A 15,575-nucleotide genomic window follows, 5' to 3' on the forward strand; every position below is an offset into this window, starting at 1 on the left:
GCCCGTTTGAGTGTTTGGGGCACTTTTTAGCTAAAATCATCCTACAGGGCCTAACTGCATATGCTAAAGCCTGCCTATTTTGAATGGTCTAGTGGCCCCTGCAACCTCCAAAAATATCAGGACTTACTTCCCCAATAGCCTGCTAACTCACCCCTGAAATACATACTTATTCACCCTATTTTGTTCATTGGACTCATTTCTCATTTGAAATGACCATTTTTGGGGGGCCAGAAATGTGCGTCTTTAAAAGGTGATTTCTACGAGACCCCACTTTTGCGCGTCGGACCTCAACTTTTCCCGTAAACGCAGAAAAAACGCAATTTTCAGGAGAAACGAGACAGACATCCCCTCCCTCTGCCACCCACCCGCCCAACTGAAAGCCAGCCATTAGACATGCACAGATAGTTCTGAGAGTCTGTCTGTGATGTCATAAAGGGCCTACTGATTAATGGGCAGCTTTCTGATTGGCTGCTGTATTTGATTGACAGATGGAAGCTGGCAGCTGATTGGCTGTCTAGCCTAAAGTGCTTTACACACCTCCCTGATGGTACCACTGGCTAAGACTCCACCTCAGCTCATTGGGTAATGAAAAATTTAGAACAATTGATGGATGAAAGCAGGCAGGCCGGCCATTTTGGGACGCTCATTGGACTTGTTTAATGCAATGCACCTTTGTATTTTCACATGCATTCGCTTCATGCTGTAACCACTGTGCATAAAAATTTGGAAACATGGCATACAGTGTATCATTTGGTGTCTAAGTCATGTTTCCCATATTTTCCCTTCCCAGATACAAGCCCGTTTGAGTGTTTGGGGCACTTTTTAGCTAAAATCATCCTACAGGGCCTAACTGCATATGCTAAAGCCTGCCTATTTTGAATGGTCTAGTGGCCCCTGCAACCTCCAAAAATATCAGGATTTACTTCCCCAATAGCCTGCTAACTCACCCCTGAAATACATACTTATTCACCCTATTTTGTTAATTGGACTCATTTCTCATTTGAAATGCCCATTTTTTGGGGGCCAGAAATGTGCGTCTTTAAAAGGTGATTTCTACGAGACCCCACTTTTGCGCGTCGGACCTCAACTTTTCCCGTAAACGCAGAAAAACCGCAATTTTCAGGAGAAACGAGACAGACATCCCCTCCCTCTGCCACCCACCCGCCCAACTGAAAGCCAGCCATTAGACATGCACAGATAGTTCTGAGGGTCTGTCTGTGATGTCATAAAGGGCCTGCTGATCAATGGGCAGCTTTCTGATTGGCTGCTGTATTTGATTGACAGATGGAAGCTGGCAGCTGATTGGCTGTATAGCCTAAAGTGCTTTACACACCTCCCTGATGGTACCACTGGCTAAGACTCCACCTCAGCTCATTGGGTAATGAAAAATTTAGAACAATTGATGGATGAAAGCAGGGAGGCCGGCCATTTTGGGACGCTCATTGGACTTGTTTAATGCAATGCACCTTTGTATTTTCACATGCATTCGCTTCATGCTGTAACCACTGTGCATAAAAATTTGGTAACATGGCATACAGTGTATCATTTGGTGTCTAAGTCATGTTTCCCATGTTTTTCCTTCCCAGATACTAGCCCGTTTGAATGTTTGGGGCACTTTTTAGCTAAAATCATCCTACGGGGCCTAACTGCATATGCTAAAGCCTGCCTATTTTGAATGGTCTAGTGGCCCCTGCAACCTCCAAAAATATCAGGACTTACTTCCCCAATAACCTGCTAACTCACCCCTGAAATACATACTTATTCACCCTATTTTGTTCATTGGACTCATTTTTCATTTGAAATGCCTATTTTTGGGGGGCCAGAAATGTGCGTCTTTAAAAGGTGATTTCTACGATATCACACTTTTGCGCGTCGGACCTCAAATTTTCCCGTAAACGCAGAAAAAACGCAATTTTCAGGAGAAACGAGACAGACATCCCCTCCCTCTGCCACCCACCCGCCCAACTGAAAGCCAGCAATTAGACATGCACAGATAGTTCTGAGGGTCTGTCTGTGATGTCATAAAGGGCCTGCTGATCAATGGGCAGCTTTCTGATTGGCTGCTGTATTTGATTGACAGATGGAAGCTGGCAGCTGATTGGCTGTCTAGCCTAAAGTGCTTTACACACCTCCCTGATGGTACCACTGGCTAAGACTCCACCTCAGCTCATTGGGTAATGAAAAATTTAGAACAATTGATGGATGAAAGCAGGCAGGCCGGCCATTTTGGGACGCTCATTGGACTTGTTTAATGCAATGCACCTTTGTATTTTCACATGCATTCGCTTCATGCTGTAACCACTGTGCATAAAAATTTGGAAACATGGCATACACTGTATCATTTGGTGTCTAAGTCATGTTTCCCATATTTTCCCTTCCCAGATACAAGCCCGTTTGAGTGTTTGGGGCACTTTTTAGCTAAAATCATCCTACAGGGCCTAACTGCATATGCTAAAGCCTGCCTATTTTGAATGGTCTAGTGGCCCCTGCAACCTCCAAAAATATCAGGATTTACTTCCCCAATAGCCTGCTAACTCACCCCTGAAATACATACTTATTCACCCTATTTTGTTAATTGGACTCATTTCTCATTTGAAATGCCCATTTTTTGGGGGCCAGAAATGTGTGTCTTTAAAAGGTGATTTCTACGAGACCCCACTTTTGCGCGTCGGACCTCAACTTTTCCCGTAAACGCAGAAAAACCGCAATTTTCAGGAGAAATGAGACAGACATCCCCTCCCTCTGCCACCCACCCGCCCAACTGAAAGCCAGCCATTAGACATGCACAGATAGTTCTGAGGGTCTGTCTGTGATGTCATAAAGGGCCTGCTGATCAATGGGCAGCTTTCTGATTGGCTGCTGTATTTGATTGACAGATGGAAGCTGGCAGCTGATTGGCTGTCTAGCCTAAAGTGCTTTACACACCTCCCTGATGGTACCACTGGCTAAGACTCCACCTCAGCTCATTGGGTAATGAAAAATTTAGAACAATTGATGGATGAAAGCAGGCAGGCCGGCCATTTTGGGACGCTCATTGGACTTGTTTAATGCAATGCACCTTTGTATTTTCACATGCATTCGCTTCATGCTGTAACCACTGTGCATAAAAATTTGGAAACATGGCATACAGTGTATCATTTGGTGTCTAAGTCATGTTTCCCATGTTTTTTCTTCCCAGATACTAGCCCGTTTGAGTGTTTGGGGCACTTTTTAGCTAAAATCATCCTACGGGGCCTAACTGCATATGCTAAAGCCTGCCTATTTTGAATGGTCTAGTGGCCCCTGCAACCTCCAAAAATATCAGGACTTACTTCCCCAATAACCTGCTAACTCACCCCTGAAATACATACTTATTCACTCTATTTTGTTAATTGGACTCATTTCTCATTTGAAATGCCCATTTTTGGGTGGCCAGAAATGTGCGTCTTTAAAAGGTGATTTCTACGATACCCCACTTTTGCGCGTCGGACCTCAACTTTTCCTGTAAACGCAGAAAAACCGCAAGTTTCAGGAGAAACGAGACAGACATCCCCTCCCTCTGCCATCCACCCGCCCTACTGAAAGCCAGCCATTAGACATGCACAGATAGTTCTGAGGGTCTGTCTGTGATGTCATAAAGGGCCTGCTGATCAATGGGCAGCTTTCTGATTGGCTGCTGTATTTGATTGACAGATGGATGCAGGCAGCTGATTGGCTGTCTAGCCTAAAGTGCTTTACACACCTCCCTGATGGTACCACTGGCTAAGACTCCACCTCAGCTCATTGGGTAATGAAAAATTTAGAACAATGGATGGATGAAAGCAGGCAGGCCGGCCATTTTGGGACGCTCATTGGACTTGTTTAATGCAATGCACCTTTGTATTTTCACATGCATTTGCTTCATACTGTAACCACTGTGCATAAAAATTTGGAAACATAGCATACAGTGTATCATTTGGTGTCTAAGTCATGTTTCCCATGTTTTTCCTTCCCAGATACTAGCCCGTTTGAATGTTTGGGGCACTTTTTAGCTAAAATCATCCTACGGGGCCTAACTGCATATGCTAAAGCCTGCCTATTTTGAATGGTCTAGTGGCCCCTGCAACCTCCAAAAATATCAGGATTTACTTCCCCAATAACCTGCTAACTCACCCCTGAAATACATACTTATTCACACTATTTTGTTAATTGGACTCATTTCTCATTTGAAATGCCCATTTTTGGGGGGTAAGAATTGTGCGTCTTTAAAAGGTGATTTCTACGATACCCCACTTTTGCGCGTCGGACCTCAACTTTTCCCGTAAACGCAGAAAAAACGCAATTTTCAGGAGAAACGAGACAGACATCCCCTCCCTCTGCCACCCACCCGCCCAACTAAAAGCCAGCAATTAGACATGCACAGATAGTTCTGAGGGTCTGTCTGTGATGTCATAAAGGGCCTGCTGATCAATGGGCAGCTTTCTGATTGGCTGCTGTATTTGATTGACAGATGGAAGCTGGCAGCTGATTGGCTGTCTAGCCTAAAGTGCTTTACACACCTCCCTGATGGTACCACTGGCTAAGACTCCACCTCAGCTCATTGGGTAATGAAAAATTTAGAACAATTGATGGATGAAAGCAGGCAGGCCGGCCATTTTGGGACGCTCATTGGACTTGTTTAATGCAATGCACCTTTGTATTTTCACATGCATTCGCTTCATGCTGTAACCACTGTGCATAAAAATTTGGAAACATGGCATACAGTGTATCATTTGGTGTCTAAGTCATGTTTCCCATGTTTTTCCTTCCCAGATACTAGCCCGTTTGAGTGTTTGGGGCACTTTTTAGCTAAAATCATCATACGGGGCTTAACTGCATATACTAAAGCCTGCCTATTTTGAATGGTCTAGTGGCCCCTACAACCTCCAAAAATATCAGGATTTACTTCCCCAATAACCTGCTAACTCACCCCTGAAATACATACTTATTCACCCTATTTTGTTAATTGGACTCATTTCTCATTTGAAATGCCCATTTTTGGGGGGCAAGAATTGTGCGTCTTTAAAAGGTGATTTCTACGATACCCCACTTTTGCGCGTCGGACCTCAACTTTTCCTGTAAACGCAGAAAAACCCCAATTTTCAGGAGAAACGAGACAGACATCCCCTCCCTCTGCCACCCACCCGCCCTACTGAAAGCCAGCCATTAGACATGCACAGATAGTTCTGAGGGTCTGTCTGTGATGTCATAAAGGGCCTGCTGATCAATGGGCAGCTTTCTGATTGGCTGCTGTATTTGATTGACAGATGGATGCAGGCAGCTGATTGGCTGTCTAGCCTAAAGTGCTTTACACACCTCCCTGATGGTACCACTGGCTAAGACTCCACCTCAGCTCATTGGGTAATGAAAAATTTAGAACAATGGATGGATGAAAGCAGGCAGGCCGGCCATTTTGGGACGCTCATTGGACTTGTTTAATGCAATGCACCTTTGTATTTTCACATGCATTTGCTTCATACTGTAACCACTGTGCATAAAAATTTGGAAACATAGCATACAGTGTATAATTTGGTGTCTAAGTCATGTTTCCCATGTTTTTCCTTCCCAGATACTAGCCCGTTTGAATGTTTGGGGCACTTTTTAGCTAAAATCATCCTACGGGGCCTAACTGCATATGCTAAAGCCTGCCTATTTTGAATGGTCTAGTGGCCCCTGCAACCTCCAAAAATATCAGGATTTACTTCCCCAATAACCTGCTAACTCACCCCTGAAATACATACTTATTCACACTATTTTGTTAATTGGACTCATTTCTCATTTGAAATGCCCATTTTTGGGGGGTAAGAATTGTGCGTCTTTAAAAGGTGATTTCTACGATACCCCACTTTTGCGCGTCGGACCTCAACTTTTCCCGTAAACGCAGAAAAAACGCAATTTTCAGGAGAAACGAGACAGACATCCCCTCCCTCTGCCACCCACCCGCCCAACTAAAAGCCAGCAATTAGACATGCACAGATAGTTCTGAGGGTCTGTCTGTGATGTCATAAAGGGCCTGCTGATCAATGGGCAGCTTTCTGATTGGCTGCTGTATTTGATTGACAGATGGAAGCTGGCAGCTGATTGGCTGTCTAGCCTAAAGTGCTTTACACACCTCCCTGATGGTACCACTGGCTAAGACTCCACCTCAGCTCATTGGGTAATGAAAAATTTAGAACAATTGATGGATGAAAGCAGGCAGGCCGGCCATTTTGGGACGCTCATTGGACTTGTTTAATGCAATGCACCTTTGTATTTTCACATGCATTCGCTTCATGCTGTAACCACTGTGCATAAAAATTTGGAAACATGGCATACAGTGTATCATTTGGTGTCTAAGTCATGTTTCCCATGTTTTTCCTTCCCAGATACTAGCCCGTTTGAGTGTTTGGGGCACTTTTTAGCTAAAATCATCATACGGGGCTTAACTGCATATACTAAAGCCTGCCTATTTTGAATGGTCTAGTGGCCCCTACAACCTCCAAAAATATCAGGATTTACTTCCCCAATAACCTGCTAACTCACCCCTGAAATACATACTTATTCACCCTATTTTGTTAATTGGACTCATTTCTCATTTGAAATGCCCATTTTTGGGGGGCAAGAATTGTGCGTCTTTAAAAGGTGATTTCTACGATACCCCACTTTTGCGCGTCGGACCTCAACTTTTTCCGTAAACGCAGAAAAACCCCAATTTTCAGGAGAAACGAGACAGACATCCCCTCCCTCTGCCACCCACCCGCCCAACTGAAAGCCAGCCATTAGACATGCACAGATAGTTCTGAGGGTCTGTCTGTGATGTCATAAAGGGCCTGCTGATCAATGGGCAGCTTTCTGATTGGCTGCTGTATTTATTTGACAGATGGAAGCTGGCAGCTGATTGGCTGTCTAGCCTAAAGTGCTTTACACACCTCCCTGATGGTACCACTGGCTAAGACTCCACCTCAGCTCATTGGGTAATTAAAAAAGTTAGAACAATTAATGGATGAAAGCAGGCCGGCCATTTTGGGACGCTCATTGGACTTGTTTAATGCAATGCACCTTTGTATTTTCACATGCATTCGCTTCATGCTGTAACCACTGTGCATAAAAATTTGGAAACATGGCATACAGTGTATCATTTGGTGTCTAAGTCATGTTTCCCATATTTTCCCTTCCCAGATACAAGCCCGTTTGAGTGTTTGGGGCACTTTTTAGCTAAAATCATCCTACAGGGCCTGACTGCATATGCTAAAGCCTGCCTATTTTGAATGGTGTAGTGGCCCCTGCAACCTCCAAAAATATCAGGACTTACTTCCCCAATAACCTGCTAACTCACCCCTGAAATACATACTTATTCACCCTATTTTGTTCATTGGACTCATTTCTCATTTGAAATGCCCATTTTTGGGGGGCCAGAAATGTGCGTCTTTAAAAGGTGATTTCTACGATACCCCACTTTTGCGCGTCGGACCTCAACTTTTCCTGTAAACGCAGAAAAACCACAATTTTCAGGAGAAACGAGACAGACATCCCCTCCCTCTGCCACCCACCCGCCCAACTGAAAGCCAGCCATTAGACATGCACAGATAGTTCTGAGGGTCTGTCTGTGATGTCATAAAGGGCCTGCTGATCAATGGGCAGCTTTCTGATTGGCTGCTGTATTTGATTGACAGATGGAAGCTGGCAGCTGATTGGCTGTATAGCCTAAAGTGCTTTACACACCTCCCTGATGGTACCACTGGCTAAGACTCCACCTCAGCTCATTGGGTAATGAAAAATTTAGAACAATTGATGGATGAAAGCAGGCAGGCCGGCCATTTTGGGACGCTCATTGGACTTGTTTAATGCAATGCACCTTTGTATTTTCACATGCATTCGCTTCATGCTGTAACCACTGTGCATAAAAATTTGGAAACATGGCATACAGTGTATCATTTGGTGTCTAAGTCATGTTTCCCATATTTTCCCTTCCCAGATACAAGCCCGTTTGAGTGTTTGGGGCACTTTTTAGCTAAAATCATCCTACAGGGCCTAACTGCATATGCTAAAGCCTGCCTATTTTGAATGGTCTAGTGGCCCCTGCAACCTCCAAAAATATCAGGATTTACTTCCCCAATAGCCTGCTAACTCACCCCTGAAATACATACTTATTCACCCTATTTTGTTCATTGGACTCATTTCTCATTTGAAATGCCCATTTTTGGGGGGCCAGAAATGTGCGTCTTTAAAAGGTGATTTCTACGAGACCCCACTTTTGCGCGTCGGACCTCAACTTTTCCCGTAAACGCAGAAAAACCGCAATTTTCAGGAGAAATGAGACAGACATCCCCTCCCTCTGCCACCCACCCGCCCAACTGAAAGCCAGCCATAAGACATGCACAGATAGTTCTGAGGGTCTGTCTGTGATGTCATAAAGGGCCTGCTGATCAATGGGCAGCTTTCTGATTGGCTGCTGTATTTGATTGACAGATGGAAGCTGGCAGCTGATTGGCTGTCTAGCCTAAAGTGCATTACACACCTCCCTGATGGTACCACTGGCTAAGACTCCACCTCAGCTCATTGGGTAATGAAAAATTTAGAACAATTGATGGATGAAAGCAGGCAGGCCGGCCATTTTGGGACGCTCATTGGACTTGATTAATGCAATGCACCTTTGTATTTTCACATGCATTCGCTTCATGCTATAACCACTGTGCATAAAAATTTGGAAACATGGCATACAGTGTATCATTTGGTGTCTAAGTCATGTTTCCCATGTTTTTCCTTCCCAGATACTAGCCCGTTTGAGTGTTTGGGGCACTTTTTAGCTAAAATCATCCTACAGGGCCTAACTGCATATGCTAAAGCCTGCCTATTTTGAATGGTCTAGTGGCCCCTGCAACCTCCAAAAATATCAGGACTTACTTCCCCAATAGCCTGCTAACTCACCCCTGAAATACATACTTATTCACCCTATTTTGTTCATTGGACTCATTTCTCATTTGAAATGACCATTTTTGGGGGGCCAGAAATGTGCGTCTTTAAAAGGTGATTTCTACGAGACCCCACTTTTGCGCGTCGGACCTCAAATTTTCCCGTAAACGCAGAAAAACCGCAATTTTCAGGAGAAACGAGACAGACATCCCCTCCCTCTGCCACCCACCCGCCCAACTGAAAGCCAGCCATTAGACATGCACAGATAGTTCTGAGGGTCTGTCTGTGATGTCATAAAGGGCCTACTGATTAATGGGCAGCTTTCTGATTGGCTGCTGTATTTGATTGACAGATGGAAGCTGGCAGCTGATTGGCTGTCTAGCCTAAAGTGCTTTACACACCTCCCTGATGGTACCACTGGCTAAGACTCCACCTCAGCTCATTGGGTAATGAAAAATTTAGAACAATTGATGGATGAAAGCAGGCAGGCCGGCCATTTTGGGACGCTCATTGGACTTGTTTAATGCAATGCACCTTTGTATTTTCACATGCATTCGCTTCATGCTGTAACCACTGTGCATAAAAATTTGGAAACATGGCATACAGTGTATCATTTGGTGTCTAAGTCATGTTTCCCATATTTTCCCTTCCCAGATACAAGCCCGTTTGAGTGTTTGGGGCACTTTTTAGCTAAAATCATCCTACAGGGCCTAACTGCATATGCTAAAGCCTGCCTATTTTGAATGGTCTAGTGGCCCCTGCAACCTCCAAAAATATCAGGATTTACTTCCCCAATAGCCTGCTAACTCACCCCTGAAATACATACTTATTCACCCTATTTTGTTAATTGGACTCATTTCTCATTTGAAATGCCCATTTTTTGGGGGCCAGAAATGTGCGTCTTTAAAAGGTGATTTCTACGAGACCCCACTTTTGCGCGTCGGACCTCAACTTTTCCCGTAAACGCAGAAAAACCGCAATTTTCAGGAGAAACGAGACAGACATCCCCTCCCTCTGCCACCCACCCGCCCAACTGACAGCCAGCCATTAGACATGCACAGATAGTTCTGAGGGTCTGTCTGTGATGTCATAAAGGGCCTGCTGATCAATGGGCAGCTTTCTGATTGACTGCTGTATTTGATTGACAGATGGAAGCTGGCAGCTGATTGGCTGTCTAGCCTAAAGTGCTTTACACACCTCCCTGATGGTACCACTGGCTAAGACTCCACCTCAGCTCATTGGGTAATGAAAAATTTAGAACAATGGATGGATGAAAGCAGGCAGGCCGGCCATTTTGGGACGCTCATTGGACTTGTTTAATGCAATGCACCTTTGTATTTTCACATGCATTCGCTTCATGCTGTAACCACTGTGCATAAAAATTTGGAAACATGGCATACAGTGTATCATTTGGTGTCTAAGTCATGTTTCCAATATTTTCCCTTCCCAGATACAAGCCCGTTTGAGTGTTTGGGGCACTTTTTAGCTAAAATCATCCTACAGGGCCTAACTGCATATGCTAAAGCCTGCCTATTTTGAATGGTGTAGTGGCCCCTACAACCTCCAAAAATATCAGGACTTACTTCCCCAATAACCTGCTAACTCACCCCTGAAATACATACTTATTCACCCTATTTTGTTCATTGGACTCATTTCTCATTTGAAATGCCCATTTTTGGGGGGCCAGAAATGTGCGTCTTTAAAAGGTGATTTCCATGATACCCCACTTTTGCGCGTCGGACCTCAACTTTTCCCGTAAACGCAGAAAAACCACAATTTTCAGGAGAAACGAGACAGACATCCCCTCCCTCTGCCACCCACCCGCCCAACTGAAAGCCAGCCATTAGACATGCACAGATAGTTCTGAGGGTCTGTCTGTGATGTCATAAAGGGCCTGCTGATCAATGGGCAGCTTTCTGATTGGCTGCTGTATTTGATTGACAGATGGAAGCTGGCAGCTGATTGGCTGTATAGCCTAAAGTGCTTTACACACCTCCCTGATGGTACCACTGGCTAAGACTCCACCTCAGCTCATTGGGTAATGAAAAATTTAGAACAATTGATGGATGAAAGCAGGGAGGCCGGCCATTTTGGGACGCTCATTGGACTTGTTTAATGCAATGCACCTTTGTATTTTCACATGCATTCGCTTCATGCTGTAACCACTGTGCATAAAAATTTGGTAACATGGCATACAGTGTATCAATTGGTGTCTAAGTCATGTTTCCCATGTTTTTCCTTCCCAGATACTAGCCCGTTTGAATGTTTGGGGCACTTTTTAGCTAAAATCATCCTACGGGGCCTAACTGCATATGCTAAAGCCTGCCTATTTTGAATAGTCTAGTGGCCCCTGCAACCTCCAAAAATATCAGGACTTACTTCCCCAATAACCTGCTAACTCACCCCTGAAATACATACTTATTCACCCTATTTTGTTCATTGGACTCATTTTTCATTTGAAATGCCTATTTTTGGGGGGCCAGAAATGTGCGTCTTTAAAAGGTGATTTCTACGATATCCCACTTTTGCGCGTCGGACCTCAAATTTTCCCGTAAACGCAGAAAAAACGCAATTTTCAGGAGAAACGAGACAGACATCCCCTCCCTCTGCCACCCACCCGCCCAACTAAAAAGCCAGCAATTAGACATGCACAGATAGTTCTGAGGGTCTGTCTGTGATGTCATAAAGGGCCTGCTGATCAATGGGCAGCTTTCTGATTGGCTGCTGTATTTGATTGACAGATGGAAGCTGGCAGCTGATTGGCTGTCTAGCCTAAAGTGCTTTACACACCTCCCTGATGGTACCACTGGCTAAGACTCCACCTCAGCTCATTGGGTAATGAAAAATTTAGAACAATTGATGGATGAAAGCAGGCAGGCCGGCCATTTTGGGACGCTCATTGGACTTGTTTAATGCAATGCACCTTTGTATTTTCACATGCATTCGCTTCATGCTGTAACCACTGTGCATAAAAATTTGGAAACATGGCATACAGTGTATCATTTGGTGTCTAAGTCATGTTTCCCATGTTTTTCCTTCCCAGATACTAGCCCGTTTGAGTGTTTGGGACACTTTTTAGCTAAAATCATCATACGGGGCTTAACTGCATATGCTAAAGCCTGCCTATTTTGAATGGTCTAGTGGCCCCTACAACCTCCAAAAATATCAGGATTTACTTCCCCAATAACCTGCTAACTCACCCCTGAAATACATACTTATTCACCCTATTTTGTTCATTGGACTCATTTCTCATTTGAAATGCCCATTTTTGGGGGGGCAAGAATTGTGCGTCTTTAAAAGGTGATTTCTACGATACCCCACTTTTGCGCGTCGGACCTCAACTTTTCCCGTAAACGCAGAAAAACCGCAATTTTCAGGAGAAACTAGACAGACATCCCCTCCCTCTGCCACCCACCCGCCCAACTGAAAGCCAGCCATTAGACATGCACAGATAGTTCTGAGGGTCTGTCTGTGATGTCATAAAGGGCCTGCTGATCAATGGGCAGCTTTCTGATTGGCTGCTGTATTTAATTGACAGATGGAAGCTGGCAGCTGATTGGCTGTCTAGCCTAAAGTGCTTTACACACCTCCCTGATGGTACCACTGGCTAAGACTCCACCTCAGCTCATTGGGTAATGAAAAATTTAGAACAATTAATGGATGAAAGCAGGCCGGCCATTTTGGGACGCTCATTGGACTTGTTTAATGCAATGCACCTTTGTATTTTCACATGCATTCGCTTCATGCTGTAACCACTGTGCATAAAAATTTGGAAACATGGCATACAGTGTATCATTTGGTGTCGAAGTCATGTTTCCCATGTTTTTCCTTCCCAGATACTAGCCCGTTTGAGTGTTTGGGGCACTTTTTAGCTAAAATCATCCTACAGGGCCTAACTGCATTTGCTAAAGCCTGCCTATTTTGAATGGTGTAGTGGCCCCTGCAACCTCCAAAAATATCAGGACTTACTTCCCCAATTACCTGCTAACTCACCCCTGAAATACATACTTATTCACCCTATTTTGTTCATTGGACTCATTTTTCATTTGAAATGCCTATTTTTGGGGGGCCAGAAATGTGCGTCTTTAAAAGGTGATTTCTACGATATCCCACTTTTGCGCGTCGGACCTCAAATTTTCCCGTAAACGCAGAAAAAACGCAATTTTCAGGAGAAACGAGACAGACATCCCCTCCCTCTGCCACCCACCCGCCCAACTAAAAAGCCAGCAATTAGACATGCACAGATAGTTCTGAGGGTCTGTCTGTGATGTCATAAAGGGCCTGCTGATCAATGGGCAGCTTTCTGATTGGCTGCTGTATTTGATTGACAGATGGAAGCTGGCAGCTGATTGGCTGTCTAGCCTAAAGTGCTTTACACACCTCCCTGATGGTACCACTGGCTAAGACTCCACCTCAGCTCATTGGGTAATGAAAAATTTAGAACAATTGATGGATGAAAGCAGGCAGGCCGGCCATTTTGGGACGCTCATTGGACTTGTTTAATGCAATGCACCTTTGTATTTTCACATGCATTCGCTTCATGCTGTAACCACTGTGCATAAAAATTTGGAAACATGGCATACAGTGTATCATTTGGTGTCTAAGTCATGTTTCCCATGTTTTTCCTTCCCAGATACTAGCCCGTTTGAGTGTTTGGGACACTTTTTAGCTAAAATCATCATACGGGGCTTAACTGCATATGCTAAAGCCTGCCTATTTTGAATGGTCTAGTGGCCCCTACGACCTCCAAAAATATCAGGATTTACTTCCCCAATAACCTGCTAACTCACCCCTGAAATACATACTTATTCACCCTATTTTGTTCATTGGACTCATTTCTCATTTGAAATGCCCATTTTTGGGGGGGCAAGAATTGTGCGTCTTTAAAAGGTGATTTCTACGATACCCCACTTTTGCGCGTCGGACCTCAACTTTTCCCGTAAACGCAGAAAAACCGCAATTTTCAGGAGAAACTAGACAGACATCCCCTCCCTCTGCCACCCACCCGCCCAACTGAAAGCCAGCCATTAGACATGCACAGATAGTTCTGAGGGTCTGTCTGTGATGTCATAAAGGGCCTGCTGATCAATGGGCAGCTTTCTGATTGGCTGCTGTATTTAATTGACAGATGGAAGCTGGCAGCTGATTGGCTGTCTAGCCTAAAGTGCTTTACACACCTCCCTGATGGTACCACTGGCTAAGACTCCACCTCAGCTCATTGGGTAATGAAAAATTTAGAACAATTAATGGATGAAAGCAGGCCGGCCATTTTGGGACGCTCATTGGACTTGTTTAATGCAATGCACCTTTGTATTTTCACATGCATTCGCTTCATGCTGTAACCACGGTGCATAAAAATTTGGAAACATGGCATACAGTGTATCATTTGGTGTCTAAGTCATGTTTCCCATGTTTTTCCTTCCCAGATACTAGCCCGTTTGAGTGTTTGGGGCACTTTTTAGCTAAAATCATCCTACAGGGTCTAACTGCATTTGCTAAAGCCTGCCTATTTTGAATGGTGTAGTGGCCCCTGCAACCTCCAAAAATATCAGGACTTACTTCCCCAATTACCTGCTAACTCACCCCTGAAATACATACTTATTCACCCTATTTTGTTCATTGGACTCATTTCTCATTTGAAATGCCCATTTTTGGGGGGCCAGAAATGTGCGTCTTTAAAAGGTGATTTCTACGATACCCCACTTTTGCGCGTCGGACCTCAACTTTTCCGTAAATGCAGAAAACCGCAATTTTCAGAAGAAACGAGACAGACATCCCCTCCCTCTGCCACCCACCCGCCCAACTGACAGCCAGCCATTAGACATGCACAGATAGTTCTGAGGGTCTGTCTGTGATGTCATAAAGGGCCTGCTGATCAATGGGCAGCTTTCTGATTGGCTGCTGTATTTGATTGACAGATGGAAGCTGGCAGCTGATTTGCTGTCTAGCCTAAAGTGCTTTACACACCTCCCTGATGGTACCACTGGCTAAGACTCCACCTCAGCTCATTGGGTAATGAAAAATTTAGAACAATTGATGGATGAAAGCAGGCAGGCCGGCCATTTTGGGACGCTCAGTGGACTTGTTTAATGCAATGCACCTTTGTATATTCACATGCATTCGCTTCATGCTGTAACCACTGTGCATAAAAATTTGGAAACATGGCATACAGTGTATCATTTGGTGTCTAAGTCATGTTTCCCATAATTTCCCTTCCCAGATACAAGCACTTTTGAGTGTTTGGGGCACTTTTTAGCTAAAATCATCCTACAGGGCCTAACTGCATATGCTAAAGCCTGCCTATTTTGAATGGTGTAGTGGCCCCTGCAACCTCCAAAAATATCAGGACTTACTTCCCCAATAACCTGCTAACTCACCCCTGAAATACATACTTATTCACCCTATTTTGTTCATTGGACTCATTTCTCATTTGAAATGCCCATTTTTTTGGGGGGGGGGCAAAAATGTGCGTCTTTAAAAGGTGATTTCTACGATACCCCACTTTTGCGCGTCGGACCTCAACTTTTCCTGTAAACGCAGAAAAACCACAATTTTCAGGAGAAACGAGACAGACATCCCCTCCCTCTGCCAACCACCCGCCCAACTGAAAGCCAGCCATTAGACATGCACAGATAGTTCTGAGGGTCTGTCTGTGATGTCATAAAGGGCCTGCTGATCAATGGGCA

Source organism: Crinia signifera, chromosome 6, assembly GCF_055691185.1.
Source record: "Crinia signifera chromosome 6, ASM5569118v1, whole genome shotgun sequence".
Lineage (NCBI taxonomy): Eukaryota > Metazoa > Chordata > Amphibia > Anura > Myobatrachidae > Crinia > Crinia signifera.